Below are 14,863 nucleotides of genomic sequence, written 5' to 3' on the forward strand. Positions count from 1 at the left end.
AAACCTCCAGATAAAAATGATGCAATATCACATTAAACAATCCAGAACCATATAAAAGATCAATTTGCGAAACGAAGTTGCAGATTTACATATCTGAGACGCAAGGATAAAAAAGCAAAATAAAATCTTAATATTCGACGTTATAAATAAGTGTTACTAAAGCACAAACGTCGACTTTCGTCAAAAAGTTTACAGTGGTGCTAGTAATGTAATCGATGTAACTCTTTTCCAGTTTATTTGACAATACTAGTTATGCTCAGCGTTATGTTTTGACCTCAAGTTTGATCTTTAATTGCTATGTTCCTCTTAGCTTCGACATTTTGATCCTTATTATTTCCACTTCTTTTAAGTTAGTTGCAATAACATTCGTGATGGGCAAATGTAAGCCCGAATAGCGGTTGATGGTTTCATTCTTATTGTTTGTTCTTTTAACTGCGATCTTCAATTTCAACCTTAGGGACTGATTCTGCATAGATGCTTAATTGTTGGCCTGATACAGTCATGATGTGGACAATATTCTTATTATTATATAATTATATAGGTCTTTTGCCATGAATTATTAGTTTTAACTTTGAGCAAAGAAAATTGTCTTGAGATACGTGCTGTTTTTCCGGCATGAAAAGCAAAACACTAACAAATCTCTGTTTTCACTTACGATGGAAATAGAAGCACATCCGTTTGACCGTTTGTATACCTTAATTAATTAAATATTTTCAGATTTCATTTGATGTAGCAGCTGGTATGACTTTGTTATACTCAGATGTCTAGAGGAGCAGCCGAGGTTAAACATAACATTATTACACATTCAATGTTATGTATACATTATCATTATGTATAGCTGGGCAAAGCAGCGAACATTATCTGTGAATTTGATTACGATAACAGGGACATTTAGTATGCAACATAGGTAGAGTCCAAGCATATCAATAGTGGATGCTTTTTAATGTTAACTACCTTTACTAAAATATATTTTTATATATAACGTACTGCTACTCTTACAAATAATATTTGAACAAAATGAAAGACATTGACCGGCTTACCAATTCGAAAGCTTTTTATATGATCGTGTGCGGCCACATACGCGCGGTATTGAATCTTTATCGACGTCAAATTCTTTATACTGCAACGCTATCATTTAGCAAATCTTTTTCACAGGTGTCATATGAACGTAATGAAGACGTGTATTCACTGCTTAAAGAATTGTGGTGTAACAGCCAAACATCTATGACACAAATTGCAAATGTCAAAGTCACTGCTGTTTGTTGTTTACACTTTGATTGAATAACGCATAAAAATATATTTTTCAAGTTTAAAGTCACTTCAACACTTATTCATTCGTACATAGTGAAGGTCAGTTTTATTTATTTACGTTTTGAATATCTCAGATTGAAATATATGGTAAATGTAACAAAATAAGACGTATGAAAAGAAGCACACGTCCTTGCATCAATAAAATATTCATAGTCGATATAAACTATAAAGTGTGTGTGTTCCATATATTTATATATGAAAAGTTGTATATAACATAATATCAATAACCAAAACATTTTCCGATTTCATACCACATAGTATAATAACTATACGCAAAACATACATTTGTTGTGGGTCACAAAGTGATGATATCTAGGAGCAACGTATGTTTATTGTAGATACAAAACCATAAGCAAGCATTTGAAAAATTTTAGTATAAAAGAAGGCTAAGTAACGTATTAAAAAATTCGGCTATATTCGAATGATAGCTTTTGTCAAAACATTTACATTTACGGTTGAAATCATGCATTTAAAATTATTATAACGAACTTTGGAATTGTGTTGTATGAGTACATTGCATTACATTTTATAGGACAATAATATTCGATGATATAAATCATTCAGAGTTTTATCGAAATAATATTTTAGCGTCGTCGTTCGAAACTAGAAAATGCATTACTTAACGAACGAATTACGCCACTGAATGATCGGAACTCGTGTATAAAGCCTGTCTCCTTACCTCAGAGGTCATGGTTTTACTTAAAGGTCGATTTCACTTTAAAACAGCTTGAAAAAGATGCAACTTTAACAATCATCATTTCAGTTATAAAACAATGAAAGACACATGTCACCCATCAGTCTACTAAATGTAGCATGTATCCCCTGTTACAATAACCTCAAATGTGAAGTTCACATTTAGAGATATCAATTCAATTTTGGTATCAGCAGCTGGTGTTTGACATAAACTGAATTCGAGACAAATATTAATTTTGAGGATATCCATGACCTATAGACACATGGACACGTGTCTTGTCCAGTCAGGTATATCATGTTGTATTCTTACTATGGTCCTGCATTGACACAAGCAAAGTCTGTGGAATGATGTCCACATTGGCAATTACAATATGAAAACATATCTAGACATTTGGATGGATTTCCTACCGGAACTATGTTAAACAGCTGACATTTCATCCAAAGTGCATTATAAAATATTACGGTCATGTTAGAGCGCCGCTTGAACAATTAAATGCTTCTGCTGGCTTCTAAAATATCATGACAACCTGAAGACAGTCCTGTGTCTACCGACTACCCCTCAGTCCCGGCAGTCGTTCCACTCCTGTAGACTGTCATATGGGTACCGCCAATCCCTCAGTCCCCGGCAGCCGGTTCAATTATGTTGACAGTCCAGTGCGTACCACCTACTCCTCTGTCCCCGGCAGTCTTTCCACTTCTGTAGACGGTCCTGTGGGTACCACATACCTCTTAGTCACCGGCAGTCGTTCCACTCCTGTAGACAGTACAGTGTGTACCTCCTACGCCTAAATGATAGTCCGCTTATGAGTCAATGCAGGCTGGTTTGAAGCTACCTTGTCCGCTTATGAGTCAATGCAGGCTGGTTTCAAGCTAACTTGTCCGCTTATGAGTCAATGCAGGCTTGTCTGAAGCTACCTTGTCCACTAATGAGTCAATGCAGGCTGGTGTGAAGCTACCTTGTCCACTTCTGAGTCAATGCAGGCTGGTTTGAAGCTACCTTGTCCGCTTATGAGACAGTGCAGGCAGGTCTGAAGCTACCTTGTCCGCTTATGAGTCAATGCAGGCTGGTCTTAAGTTAACTTGTCCGCTTATGAGACAGTGCTGGCTGATCTAAATGTTCACTGGCTGCATATTGCTAAAGACTCACATCCATGTAACACAGCTTATTTTTACATTTACAATAAGTTTGTACGTTGATATGTCGTTATACTGATATATAGCGTTGTTATATCTCATGATACGAATATTGCATTCAAGAAAGGAAAATGTACACTCTTTTCACAAAATACATGTAATAATCATTATCATGCTAAGCTGTGTGATTCTTATGTGATTATGGTATTGCGATATATCAATGTAGTTGATTGTTCACCCCCTCACTTATATACTCTCTACCATTTATATATTGTATCAATGATGCAGAACGTCTTATCGATGTTAAAGAATGTGTTAATTTACGGGATGGCAACATGGTGCTGTTCAATAAGCAAGTTAATGCTGTTGTTTCCGATGGGAATTATTGTTATTTTCTATATTTATTGCACACCTTTAAATGACATAGACAACTTGTGTACTTGCATTAAGCCTTTCTTCCGTGAAAGTTAATTAGACATGTAGTTAAATAAATAAAAAACATAATGCTATGGACTAACATAACAATTGAACATATTTTCGAACAATAAATGCCATTTTCAAGTAATATAAAGACGTGGAACTCCAGTTGCTCCAACTTGATACTTCAATAATTTTTTGTGTGGTTTGTTTGAATTTTGCAATTATGCTTATGTTGAATGTTCACTAAATTATCTTTTTTTGAAATGGACCTAAATAATGGCCTTCATCAGTGGAATTTTGAGATTCTGCACATTACGTTTGTGTTTTATTAAATTTTCAGTAAGCGCAAAACATAATTTGGACAGTTTTATATAAAAATTAAGTGATAAGGGCTTGAACAAATTAGTTCAGATTAAAGTCATTTTTCCACCACTTTTATTTCAATATTTCTCAATAACATTTTTTATCAAAGGTTGAACATTTTTTGTAAAATACTCATCGAAAAGATAAGCAGCAAAATAGTATGGTTTTGCATATTGCTTCTGTTAGCTTTAACCCTTCTGGACTTCTAGATTGTTAGTTCCATCTGTGTTATTTATTATTTATGTGTTTTTAAGTATTCACTAGTAGGTAACATTATAATGCGCGTACAATGCCTAATAACAAAAATTGTACCAGTATTTGCCTGAGACTAAGTATTCAAAAGAAAATGATGACAGACCGGCAGGGCTTTTCACCTTCTGCGTTTAAAGCAGCAGCAGCAGCATATGCCTTTTATTATCATAGATATGTCTTTATTCATAAAAATTCGCATGCTGATGCAGCAGACGCTTCACTTTGGATAACAGTTTTCTACTTGAACCTCTATAGTCATCATTCGTATAAATTTTCATTGAAAGTAAACTCTTGAGATCTAATTGGGGAAAGGTATTGAGTTTTGTTCGAGTTAACCAAACAACGTCAGTTATATGATTCATAAGGAAATCCAATAGACAAGCGAACAGGTCGTCCCAGGGAGGACACTTTACGCTAAAACATGCTTTCCGCTAAGAAAATGATCTTTTAAACTTAAAATACAATGAAAGCCCAAATTCTCGGCCCACAAACGCCTGTGTGGACTTCACTTTACGCACATGTATCAAGGTCCATTGTCAAAAACTTTTATTTTCATTCGACTGATTACGAAATTTATGACGTATCTCGTGTGACGCAATATATGGGAAGAAACATCCCAGTTTTTCAAGACAACGATTCGAACATTTTGGTTACTTTAACAGTAAAATATTTATTTAAAAAAGCATCGAACGAGTCCAAAACTTATTTTGCATTGTGGTTTTTACGTGTAAAATTGAACTTTAAAAGAAATATATTAAACACTCCGACCAGTCATTTGGTTTCGTAAATCGTGTTTCGGTCAGAATGATTAGAAACCGATACAACCGTTTTTGAAAGTGTGGTTTGACATAAATTAGATAAAAGGATGAAAGAACAGAAAATGGAAGTGCATGTCGTTGTAATTTTATTATTATAACATGTATAAGCATTCGAATAAAGTTGATTGAGGTAAGGGTATCGTTTACAAAAAAAAGTATGTTGAATGACTCCTGTTAAAGCGCAAATAATGTCATCTCATCTACAGTGCAGTTTCATATGTAATCGATATTTATTCATTATTCCAATTGTTTGCTACCTTTCATTATTATTGTTCTTTTATTAATTCGTTTATTGCTGGCTTAATTTAATTAATTAGAAAAAGACTAAGTGTGGACGCCTTTTTGTTCAGTTGACGTCTGCGATACGATTCTTTTCAAATATGAAAAATCGACCCGACTAGGCGGGCCGATTGATTTATGTTGACCCGCCAAATACGAATAATGGCCCGCTCGTCATTGTTTTACTATACCTTTAACGATATGTAATATTTGTACATATAACATTTTTCCTTTATGTGTACTTATTCTCTGATCAGGGTCGCTGAACTGTGACCAAAGAATTATACACGTTTACAGCGATATCATACACGGGATGTATGCGTTTTTGTGAGTCTAATTGCATGATACGCTCCGTTTAGTTTTCTGTCTGTTCTTGAAAGTGGACCAAAGAATACAAAGATACGAAGTCATGTATAGCGGGTAAATAAAAATTATGGTTTCCATTATAAATAATTTTAATAATGTCCCTCGCATAAACAAATACAAGAAGCATAATAAAGTATACAGGGTTTGATTTCATAACTTGTACATGCTGGTCCATCTTTTAACTGGCTAACTGTAGGGCTATATGTATACAATATTTATATTCATGGGTTATGTTATATAACATTGACCCACGACATGCGAAAATATGTTTTATGCTCGATGCGATCAGCGTAGCACCAAACCATTCGCACAGACTGGTCAGATGCTACCTTTTCCGTTAATAAGAACACGAAACTTTGCCTCACGTCAAAGTGGCAAGCGTAGTATCTTAAGAGTCTGCGCGAACTCGTGGGTTGGTCTGGAGCTAATATGGCTGAATAAAATGATACCTATCTTCGCAAAACGCGGATCAAATATCTAATGAAACAATTATAATTTATTAATTCTTTCATTATATTAAACATTAGGTCATGTACATGCGCATTAAGTTGTAATGCATTATTATTTATCTATGAGCATCCAATAACGTGAGACTAATTGAGAAAATGATAATTTGATCCTTACATTTAATCAACGCGTCGAATGTTTTTAACTGTTCTAGAAAAATACCCGTTGAACCTACATGCATTATTAACAAGTCTAAACGTTTATTTACTTTAAGCATGTCTATGAATGTAATATGGGGTACAAAATGTATTCGCTGACAACGCCTACAAAGACATCAAAGAACACAATCAGATTTGTAAAACTTCTCGTAAAAGCGCACAAATAAGATCCGATTTGAATAAATGAAGATTACGGCTTGATGACGAATATGTACGAATTGTTATTAGACAGCGGTTACTTCCCATTAATATATGGTCTCCCTAGGATCAGATAGGTCCTCGGTATTCAGTTACTTCCCCTGTATACTAGGTCTCACTAGGATTAGGTAGGTCCTCAATATTCAGTTACTTCCCCTGTATGCTAGTATTCACTGGGGACAGCAAGAGTTGAAACGAGCGATCATTGGTTCCGATCATTCTGTGGCGTAGTACGTGCGTTTAGTATACCAAATATATAGTGATAAACGCAATTTCTCGTTTAGAACGACGACCTTAAAATATTATTTCGAAACACATTCCTTTATATCAACGAATATTATTTTCCTATCAAATTTAATACAATGTAATTATATTTCACAATGCCAAAGTTTGTAATAATAATTTCAAATGTATGATTTCAGCCAGTGAAACTTTTACATTCTACAGATTACGTTGGTGTTTGATTAAAAATTGTCAGTATGTGCAAAGTTTGGAAAGTCTTATAAAAAGATTAAGTGATCTGACCTTAACAAATAACTTCAGATTAAAGTCATGAATATTCTGTAAATTGTTTTATTTGGCCGTTTAAAAAATCACACATTTTTATTCAATATTTTTCAATTAAAGGTGAATTCGTCAGACTTGTTAACCAAAGTCGAATATTTTTGTAAAATACTTAATTAAAAGATTAACAGCAAAAAAGCATGGCTTTGCACATTACTTCTCTTAGCTTCCACCCTTCTGGCCTTCTAGATTGTTAGCTCCATCTGTGTAATTTAATATGTGTATTTAAGTATTCACGTATTCACTTATATATATCAATATAATGCGCGTACAGTGCATAATTACCACTATTATACCAGGATTGGCTTGGGACTTCACTTTAGAAAAGTACTCTACTTGTACCACTTTATTAATCATAAGTATACATTTTTGTTGAAAGTGAACTCTCTAATGGGATCTGGATGGGTGAAGGTATTGAGTTTTGTTCGGGGTAAACCAAGCCACGTCAGTTATATGATTCATTAGGAAATCTTATAGACAATCCTACATCCAAAAGAGCATTATAGAAAGTCATCTCTGTTGACCCTTGAAATATTTCTTGACTTGTAAGATTAACGAGCCCCGTCTGTATCTGCGCATGAATCAATACTTATCCGCTTCTCGTGTTTAACCGAAATTATCCGTTGTAATTATGTGATTATGTAATTGTACATGGAATTATAAAGATATTAAAGTAACATATAGGTTATTCACCGCCTAACACATAAATGCACTTTATCAAGCGCAGCTGCTTTATACCTATTTCTATATTTATATGGGTTTTCGCCAATTGATGAAGTCATCGTTACAACACTGAATGGAATGTGAAACATATTATGTGACATACATTTTTTAAGATTTAAGGGCCTTGCAAAATGTTTCAAATTAAAAAAAAATACAACAGTGTGATGATTCAAAATGAAGAACGCTTATCTTTTTCAACAAAGTATATATTTATGCAGTTAGTCCCTTATATCGACAGTAATTTTAAAACTAGAGATTAACAAAGCCGAGCCAATAGATGCATCATTAATCTTAATGTGAATGTGAATTTGCTTGCCTACAAGGAAAGCCTTCCGGGCAATGACGAGCGTTGATTTGTGGTACTGTATCTTAAGTTTTGATAGTAAGACATATTTAGGCTGACATGTACACTGGTATTTTACTTTGACATTCAAACGAGTATTTATATCCAAACAGTGCAAACATATCACAAGGTATGTTTTGCATGCATATACCAATGTTAACAGCTGTTAATGTGCGTAAAGCAGAGATTATCCGAACATACTTGATTTAACGAAAACATCAAATTAATGAGATGCACTGCGTGTTTCCAATTCAGCGTGAAAGCTTTCACGGGGGATTGCAATTGCACATGCTCGAAATAGATTTATTTAACTAGTAACGTATTTTTACGATTCCTTCCTTGCAGGCATATAAACGTCTAGTGTCTAGCTTTATTATCGAGTCTTCAGATTCTTCACAGAAGCGCCAAAAGGTGAGGTTTTATTTGACAACTATTTCTATTTAATAAGTATTCAATGTTTGAGAAATTTAATAAAATACTATGGTGTATCTTAGAATAAACAAAAACAATTATTAAATATTGGTTAATAGGAGATGATTTGAGAACATAAAGGATGATGTTTTGACATGTTTTGAAGCAAACGCTTCTTTTGTTGTATATTAGAAATAAATGACTTCATGATATATTTTTTCTATAGGGGCCTACGTTCATTTAAAAGTATGGTAACTAATGATGAATTAGTTTGCGAAGATTTCAAGACAGAGTGCTTTAATACTGAAATAACGAAATGCATAGTAATCATGCACTCGTGGAGTGATGTTATTTATTGGAGCAAATGATGGTTTTTACTGTTATTTATTTTTACATTATGTATTCGAAATACCTACATGTTTATGCTATCACGTCATTTTAAGTATAACGATGTTATCAGCCGTCTCGTTCGTGTTACTGTTGACGCTCTGCGCCTCGGTGTCTGGTCAGACATATAGTGGATACCCTTCATGTTACAAGGTGTATTGCCCACCTATTTACTGCCCTAATGGGCAATACACACCGATTGGCGAGTGCTGCCCTCGTTGCAACCCAGGTATCGACATTAGTAATATATTTATGTGTTGCCAAACGGATTAAGCATAGAGAACATTTGATCTGTGATGAAAACATATTTTAACATTGGTGTCATTTAAAGTTATATTATGCGCATCTAACAGTATATGCTATGTTTATAGGTGTCTATCGCAACCGTTGTTTATTTTTGGTGTTTTCACTTCATAAACACATATATTTGTAAATGCAGCACCAACATACTAAAACAATATCATGGAAAGAGAAAATGTACATCACACATCTAAATGATTCGATGTACGATGTGGATCTAAATTTAGTTTTAGTGCAGATTCGTTCAAACGACACAAAGACACAATTTTGTATAACAGATCATTTTAATTTCCTGCAACGATATATTTTCATACGACATACAAACACTAACTCTGATCGTAATAAAAAGACAGTTCTTCTCGGCCTAGAGGACTGTGGCAGTCATGTTCAATATCGAATATAATATAAAAAAAATTTTTATAAAAAACTGGTAGCAAGATGAGTTGCAGATAATTGGTCAATTACCATATTTTAATTAACTCCTTTGACCTTTTATTTCTTTTCGGCTCTTTTCAACAATGCAAAATGCGCATGATATCACTTTAAGAAGAATTAACACATGGACGTGCTTTATTGATTTATATAAAGCAAATCAGACCTAAAGCCGTAGCTCAGAAATACGTTTAAAAAAACGTATTATTTACAAGGCTACAATTGCAATCGGTAAAACAAATATAGATTTTGCAACGTATTATCAAAAAATTTCTGCATGCGGTAAAAACTTATTCCACATTGGTTGATTGAACATTGAAAATACTGTATTATACTTTTCGTTAAAACAAATCGTTTTTTTATTAGAAAAGCACATTAATTTTATAAATAATGTTTATCATTTTTAATCGATAAGCTAAACGATTTTCTTCAAAAATAGTATATGAGTTTATGTGTATGTCATGTATGCGTGTGAGTGTTTGTTTGTTTTTGAGCTTGCGTGTCTTTCGTGTGTGTGGGTGTCGGAGGTGAAGGGCGATAGAGTTTGTGTGAGAATGTTGAATGGTAATATGTAGTTATCTGATTTGGTATAGTAAAACATGTTCAAGAAAATTTAATGGTAACAGGATAACTGATTATTTTCTTTCATAATAAAAATTTACATAAATAACAAAAAGAGTAAACGTTGAGTTAGATAAAACTATAATTATAGCTTTTTACGGAGATCATTATTTTATTCTTAAAATATCGAACACATTTCCAAACAAAACCTTAACTATGTTCATCTGTTGTTTGTCCATGTTAACCATTTTGCATCTAAACTAATGGTGAGTTATGATGTTTTGTAGGGTATGGGTATCCAGACCCATATTTCCCAGGTTAGTACAACATTATAGTTTATGAATTTGTTTAATCTGATTAAATACAATGTATATTTCGTGTACATATATCAGATATAAATACTATAGATGCATATATACCATTTGCAATATAATTATACATTACTTACAGTGTTTGCATGCACACGGATATATTGTAAATAAAATATTTATTTGAATTACCTTCAATTGTCGAACATAATCGTATTTTTTATTCAGGGTAAAAGGGATATGACAAGTCGTGACAACAAGGCAGACAAGGGAATGACATGAACTAAGGACGAACGAAATGGATCGCAATATAGAACGAAATGTTATTGTACTGAACTTGTTTGCCTTTGCTGCCTATAATAAATAAAAATAATTCAACAGCCAAATCCGTTATTGTTGTCATACATTCAGTATACACAGGACATAAAAAACATTTCCTCACATTATATTAATTCCTTCAAGTGCATTGAATATTGTACATCATGAACAATAAAGAAAACGATGATGGTGTATGTTTATGTGCCGGTATTGAATTTCTTATGTTAAGACTAATGACAAATCTTTAAAATATGCTGAATAGTTTTCTTAAGGTGATTAAATAAACAATGTTTATATGACGAACAATACGTAAAAAGCTCAATCGGAAGCATTCACTTATTCAAGCTTTGAGGTATTCTTTTCGAAGTCAGCAACATTTAAGGAAATATAAATAAACTTAGATAGGCAAGTTCTCACTATGAAAACTATTTGTACAATAATTACATCTGGTGAAAATGGCCATCGGGGTCAATCGCATCGTATTGCAAACATGTATATATCTAATTGAACGGACCAAACAATTCAAATAACGATAATACAATAAAATACGTGAATTATTAAAGTTTTGAACAAAACACAATATCTGAAAAGTCATTTCATTTTTTTTTTACGGATTCGATCATTAATCGCATTGGGACAACTGCCGTTTCGCTAGACCGCATGGAATATTTTGTGTTGTGTATAGCACGTTTTTGTTTCGAAAATAGCAGTTGGTGCAAGCATTGTATATTGTCGCTTAATTTCTTAATATTATGAGGCACTTACGGGAAAAATACATAAATTTCAAATGTTTGAAATGTCGACGTTTTCAATAATAAACCCTCATGCAACATTTTTTTAATGAAAGAAACCTTTTAAACCGGTTTTAACACAAATGATTTATATTGATAATTCTTAGGCGGGGAACACACATTGAGTTATTTGTGTGTGTTTTCCACTATATTTGTAATAAACGCATGCTGTTATTATTATACAGGCTTTTCCCCAGGCGGTTTAATCACAGCGGCCCCGCGGCGCCTGGACTTCAAAAGCAATTTCGCCGCGGCGCTTGTGTTTCCGATCATGTCGCCGCGACGCTTGAAAATTCACAAGCGAGTGCAAGCTCTGATCGAATATTGTCTGCATTCGGCCTACGACAAATCAAAACATGCACGCGCTAATCAGCTGTGTGTGCATAAGGGGCTTAGAAACAACGTGTGAACAATAGTATCTGGACAAACGGCATCCAAAATATCGGCATCCTGCGTTTGTTTGCATTCCAGGGCAATCGGCTTCTCGCAAATTTGTCCACCAGGACAATTGCATCAGATTGATGTTGTGATACAGAACTCCTTGAAGTGCTTGAAGGAAAATATATACGAAATATCTTCGTCACAATAGGCTCGGGGCGCTAATTTGTATTTGCTGCATTTCATGAAATACTTCTTAAATGTATCATTTTTCTTGCCTATTTTGTGCTATTGTAACATATTGTTATCAATATATAACAATTTAACACATATACAAATCGAATAGTCTCGCTTTTAAATGAAAAGATTCAAAACAAATATGCTATAAACGAAACCTTCCGATAAAAATTATGCAATATCACGTTAAACAATCCAGATTCATATAAAAGATCAATTTGCGAAACGAAGTTGCAAATTTACATAATTAAGACGCAGGGATATAAAAGCAAAATAAAATCTTAATATTCGACGTTATAAATAAGTGTTATTAAAGCACAAACGTCGAGTTTCGTCAAAAAGTTTACAGTGATGCTAGTTATGCTATCGATGTAACTCTTTGCCAGTTTATTTGACAATACTAGTTATGCTCAGCGTTATGTTTTGACCTTTGATCTTTACTTGCTATGTTCCTCATAGCTGCGACATTTTGATCGTTATTATTTGCACTTCTTTTAAAGTTAGTTGCAATAACATTCATGATGGGCAAATGTAAGCCCGAATAGCGGTTGATTGTTTCTTCTCTTAACTGTGATCTTCAATTTTAACCTTCTGGACTAGTTTTGCATAGAAGCTTAATTGTTGGCTTGATACAGTCATGATGAAGACAATATTCTTATTATTATATAATTATGTAGGTCTTTTGCCATGAATTATGAGTTTTAACTTTGAGATAAGAAAATTGTCTTGAGAAACGTGATTTTTTTTTCCGACATGTAAAGCAATACACTAACAAATCTCTGTTTTCACTTACGATGGAAATAGAAGCATATCCGTTTGACTGTTTTTTTTTACCTTAATTTAATAAATATTTTCAGATTTCATTTGATGTAGCAGTTGCTATGACTTTGTAATACTCAAATGTCTAGAGGAGCAGCCGGAGGTTAAACATAACATTATTACAAATTCAATGTTATGTATAAATTATCATTATGTAGAGCTGGGCAAAGCAGCGAACATTATCTGTGAATTTGATTACGACATGGTCATTTAGTATGTAACATAGGTAGAGTCCAAGCATATCAATAGTGGATGCTTTTTAATGTTAATTACCATTACTAAAATATATTGTTATATATAACGTACAGCAGATGTACTGCTACTCTTACAAATAATATTTGAACAAAATGAAAGACATTGACCGGCTTACCAATTCGAAAGCATTTTATATGATCGCGTGCGGCCACATGCGCGCGGTATTGATTCTTTATCGACGTCAAATTCTTTATACTGCAACGTTATCATTTACCAAAGCTTTTCCACAGGTGTCATATGAACGTAATGAAGACGTGTATTCACTGCTTAAAGAATTGTGACGTAACAGCCAAACATCTATGGCACAAATTGCAAATATCAAATTCACTGCTGTTTGTTGTTTATACTTGGATTGAATAACGAATAAAATATATTTTCCAACTTTAAAGTCACTTCAACACTTATTCATTCGTACATAGTGAAGGTCAGTTTTATTTATTTACCTTTTGAATATCTCAGAATGAAATGTATGGTCAATGTAACAAAATAAGACGTATAAAAAGAAGCCCACGTCCTTGCATAAATAAAAATTTTCATAGTCGATATAAACTATAAAGAGTGTGTGTTCCATATATTTTTATATGAAAATTTGTATATAATATTATATAAATAACCATAAAATTATCCGATTTCATAACACATAGTATGATAACTATACGAAAAACATACATTTGTTGTGGGTCACAAAGTGATGAAATCTAGGAGAAACGTATGTTTATTGTAAATACAAAACAATGGACAACCATTTGAGAAATTTTAGTATATTAAAAGTGGGTTAAGTAACGTATTCGAAAATTCGGATATATTCGAATGATAGCTTTTGTCAGAACATTTACATTTACGGTTGAAATCATGCATTTGAAATTAGTATTACAAACTTTGGAATTGTGTTATATGATTACATTGAATTACATTTTACAGGACAATAATATTCGATGATATAAATCATTCAGAGTTTTATCGGAATAATATTTTAGCGTCGTCGTTCGAAACTAGAAAATGCATTACTCAACGAACGAATTACGCCACTGAATGATCGGAACACGTATATAAAGCCTGTCTCCTTACCTCAGAGGTCATGGTTTCACTTAAAGGTCGATTTCTATTTAAATCAGCTTTAACAAGGTGTAACTTTAACAACCATCATGTCAGATATAAAACAATGAACGACACATGACACCCATCAGTCTACTAAATGTCGCATGTATCCCCTGTTACAATTACCTCAAATGTGAAGTTCACATTTAGAGATAACAATTCGTTTTTGGCATCAGCAGCTGGTGTTTGACATAAACGGAATTCGAGACAAATATTGATTTTGGGGATATCCATGACCTATGGACAAGTGTCTTTTCCAGTCAGGTATATCCTTTTGTGTTCTTACTATGGTCCTGCATTGACACAAGCAAAGTCTGTGGAATGATGTCGACATTTGCAATTACAATATGAAAACATATCTAGACATTTGGATGGATTTCCCACCGGAACTATGTTAAACAGCTGACATTTCATCCAAAGTGCGTTATAAAATATTACG

General features: G+C 33.4%; 2 long non-coding RNA genes across 3 annotated transcripts in view; both read left to right on the top strand.

Annotated features, from left to right (window-relative positions):
- The window catches only part of LOC127858148 (uncharacterized), a 28,384-nt gene extending 17,476 nt beyond the window's left edge, over positions 1–10,908 (top strand). Inside the window, exons 1-3 of one of the 2 annotated variants that reach the window (XR_008038773.1) lie at positions 8,984–9,156; positions 10,508–10,537; positions 10,757–10,908. This is a non-coding gene — a long non-coding RNA (uncharacterized LOC127858148). Of the gene's footprint in view, positions 1–8,983; positions 9,157–10,507; positions 10,538–10,756 lie in introns of those variants that run through there. The other variant, XR_008038774.1, reaches the window with a different exon arrangement.
- Positions 1–14,863, top strand: part of LOC127858147 (uncharacterized) — a 46,746-nt gene that overhangs the window by 17,589 nt on the left and 14,294 nt on the right. The gene's annotated exons all lie outside the window — the stretch shown is intronic.

Source organism: Dreissena polymorpha, chromosome 14 (genome assembly GCF_020536995.1).
Source record: "Dreissena polymorpha isolate Duluth1 chromosome 14, UMN_Dpol_1.0, whole genome shotgun sequence".
Taxonomy (NCBI): domain Eukaryota; kingdom Metazoa; phylum Mollusca; class Bivalvia; order Myida; family Dreissenidae; genus Dreissena; species Dreissena polymorpha.